This window comes from Leptosomus discolor, chromosome 15, assembly GCF_034619465.1.
Source record: "Leptosomus discolor isolate bLepDis1 chromosome 15, bLepDis1.hap2, whole genome shotgun sequence".
In the NCBI taxonomy this organism is placed as follows: Eukaryota; Metazoa; Chordata; class Aves; order Leptosomiformes; family Leptosomidae; genus Leptosomus; species Leptosomus discolor.
The window spans coordinates 5,816,972-5,820,775 of NC_141405.1; the positions used below are offsets into that span (position 1 = coordinate 5,816,972).

The 3,804-nt window shown below is 41.4% G+C and overlaps 1 long non-coding RNA gene across 2 annotated transcripts; it reads left to right on the forward strand.

Moving 5' to 3' along the window:
* Positions 1-348: 348 nt before the first annotated feature.
* LOC147414386 (uncharacterized) lies at positions 349-2,855 on the forward strand. Of its 2 annotated transcripts, XR_015183904.1 has the most exons (3): positions 349-620; positions 1,565-1,721; positions 2,209-2,855. It is a non-coding gene; the product is annotated as an uncharacterized LOC147414386 (long non-coding RNA). The 2 variants fall into 2 exon arrangements; XR_015183905.1 differs by lacking the exon at positions 1,565-1,721.
* Positions 2,856-3,804: the final 949 nt, after the last annotated feature.

Here is a 3,804-nt window from a genome sequence, read left to right on the forward strand (position 1 = left end):
TGTTTGATGAAGTCCTACAGCAACTCATAAACAAACTATCGGAACTCAATATCGCAGCGGACAGCAACAAGAAGAATCCAGAAAACGCTGTGACTCATAATCCTTTTGCTGTACCATCATCACTACCAGTGCCTTTGTCGCAAATGCCTGTGCCAACTACTTCATTTTCAAATACACTATTAAATGAACAAGCAGCAGGACGAAGATGGAAAGGAGTTATTCGTGATGCCCTAATTGAAGGAGATTTTCTTTCTTCTGCCTTTCCTGTTGTTACAGATCAGGCAGGAGGTAGAAAATGGGAACCATTTGATTGGAAAATCCTTGAAAAAGCACCTTTAGCAGTATCGCAATATGGGCTTCAATCTAGTTATACTCAGCAATTATTACAATCTATTTTTACAGCAGGTGTTTTGTTGCCACTTGATTCACAACAGATTGCTAACATTCTTTTGTCCCCTTCTCAGCAGCTTATGTTCTCCAAGGCCTGGCAACAGCTCTGTGACCAGGAGGCTGCATGACCAAGGCAGCAAGGGGATCCATTGTATGGGGTACAAGCACAAATGCTAACAGGCCAAGGTCCTTTTGCGAGCGCGGCTTTACAACAAGGTTTTATAGGAGAGGTATTATAATTGTCACAGCAGTTAGCTTACCAAGCAATAACTTCAATCAGGGAACCAGGAAAGGTATATTCCTTTGCCAATATTAAGCAGGGTTCACAAGAAAGTTTTCCTTCTTTTATTGATTGTTTATATCAGGTTATTATTAGTCATCCAGATTCGGATGAGGGCATGAAGGAAAAGGTTTTTAAAATGTTTGCCTTTGAGAATGCTAATGATACAACAAAAAGAGCTTTAAGTACCCTACCTAGAGATGCACAAGTAGCTGATATGCTTAAAGTTATAGAACGCACCAATGGTACCACGTTCTTACTTGCTGCTGCTGTATACAGTGCTGTTCGACCCCTCATAGATAGAAAGGAGAGAGGCAAGCAAAAGAGATGTTTCAATTACGAGACAATGGGTCACTTTATGAGCCAATGTAAACTCATTTCAGTCCCTTTGTAAATCAAACTTCCGCAGTTAAACGGCATACCAAATTCTAATCGCACTGTAGGTTTGTGCTTGCCAGGCAAGTTTAAAAAGTGCTTAATTTTTCAGTCATTGCAATAGGGTCAAAGCAGGTCCTTGTTTTAAAACTATTTTTTAAACTGTCTTATGATCTGTATGTGTCTGGTCAAAAAGAAAGCTTCATAATGCTATTTTTATTCTGGATGTTAGCTGGCTGTAAAATATGAGGCATTTTATCTAAAGCAGGCAAAGAAATTCAGGATTCATTTACAGGTTGCCTATAAAGTTGTGTAATTTGAAAAGCAGTATTCATTATGAAAGAGCTCTCAAGTTCCTTGTAAAGACAATATTAAACCCCCCCCCCCAAACAAACAAACAAAAACGAAAAAGGGGGATCTGCATAAAAGATATAAAAGCCTTTGACAGATTTCTTGACGTGCAATGGAGAATGGAGAATACCTGCTTGATAACACTTAGTTGTTATTGAGTTTTCTCAGATTCAGTTGACAACCCAGATGCGACAATCTCTGTCCAGCTGCAGGAGCCAATGAGGACTGGGACTCCCTAGGCGCGCCCCAGGACCCTTTCTCGGAGGGGCTCCCTGACTCAATTTGGCTCGCTGCAGGGGCAGACACGGCCCATCTACGGAAAAAGGTATTCTTTCTGGTCTGTTTTTGTAATTTGCTACATGTTCGCACTGTGCACTGATCGGCATTGATGTCAATGTGTATTTTCACCACTCGCACTGATATTTAACTACATGAATGGGGTTAGTCTGCTTGGTGTGGTGGTTGCTATTCTAGTAATCATGTTTGCAGGTGTCTTCTTGTATGTTTTGTGTGAATTGTGTAAAGGAGCTCCTTGTGTGATAGTGTAAAACTGGTTATCAATATTTGAATGCATGAGCGAGTGAGATGCAGTGTTATTGTTATCATTGTATAGAAGATATGTTGTTAACCGCACTTTGCCTCTTTTCACAAAAAAAAAAAGGGGGGGGGCAAGCAAATAGAGAAATTAGCTTGCTGGTCAGAAAAGCAGTCGAATGTAACTACGCAAATCCTAGAACAGATGCTATTAGATCAAAATAGCTTAAGATATGCGGTCTTGCAGAACCGTGCGGCTATTGATTTCTTGCTTCTAGCACAAGATCATGGGTGTGAAGATGTCCAAGGGATGTATTGCTTCAACCTGAGTGATCATGGAGAATCGATTCATCAGCAGTTGCGGTGGCTGAAGGAGCACAGCCAAAAGATTCAGAAGGATACGAATTTGTTCGACTCATGGCTGCAAACATCTTTGGAAATCTCTCCCCTTGGTTACTAGGCTTAATCAAAGAAGGCATACGATGGCTTATTATAATCATATTGCTATTGCTAGGGTTAGGCTTTGTATGGAATTTGCTGCAGAAAGGCATATCGAGTCTTGTTCACAGAGTTTTATTTGTGCATAATGAAAAAGGGGGAATTGTGGGAGCGTAGCTCACTGAAAACAGGCATGGAATGCTAGAGGGCCTGCTCAAGGAAAACTCTGTTGAACAGTTTGTCTAAACTAATATAGTAGGCCTCAAGGACGCTTTGACCTTGAGGGTCAGAATAGAAGAATTAGAAGCTAACATCCGTATGAGGCAGAACGCATTAGTATTAATAGTAAAGTGATAGGTAGAAGCAGATGACTGGTGTATGTATAGCACAATTGGAGTTTATGAAAAACTGCAAGTCATGATGACTTTGGAAAATTATGCTATATAAGAAAGTGCATCTGCACAATAAAAAGAGTTTCCTGATATAACTCTTATTGAGTCTTTTGTGGATTCTCCAAACTCCCGTCTCTGCAGTCCCGCGAGGGAAATCCTGCGCAAGCGGCTGCGGTCGTTGCTCGGGCAATGGCTCATGTGAGGCTGGGAGAGTGTGGAGGGACCGGGGCGAGTGGAAGGGTCCCCCTGCCCCTCCCCACCCAAGCCTGGAAAACAGCCCATCTGCTGTCAGGGCACAAAAGCTGGTGACAAAGTGCCATTAACAGAGCATGGCTTGTTCCCCAAGGGGGCCTTTGGGAGTTTGAAATGTTTTCATTCCAGGTAAAGGAACAGACTCATCTGTGATAAAGTAAGAGCTGCCTGTTACCTTGTCTGTTTCTCTTCTGTTGGTTCACCCTAATTTTATGGGTGAGATGGAGTTGGCCTTTTATTTTTAGATGCCTGAGTACATTGTCAGTAACCTGTGGTGTCAGGTTGGTGAACTTTTGAGCACCTAGATGCCGGTAGAAATGTAACCAAAGAAACAGGATGGAAAGTGATGTTTAAACCTGGTTTATAATTGATTTGGTTTTTTCGTTACAGTGTTGATGACTGCTTGTCCTGTGGATTCCTCAGTCTAGGACTTTTACGTAAAAAAAAAAAAAAAAAAAAAAAGCTTGTCCTTCCAAAAAAGGCCTAGTCCTTCGTAGGACTGAGGTGTAGACTTGGAGAGTCTCTTAAAGATGTGATCAGAATTAAAGCTGGATTTCACTTAACATTGCTGTTGTTTGTATTTGCTTTTGCTGCTTTCCCCACTGCTCCGTCATGACTGGATAAATAAAATCATGTCTATCCTGGAGCACGTTAGGCCTATGAAAAACGTACTTCCCTCTGTTTATTTTCTCTTCCTGAGAGCGTGCGTGTTCTTCTGTTTCTGTGCGCTTACTAACAAATGATTCTGTGAGAATTGTATTGTAATCAAAGGGGAAAGAAACTGTGCATAAG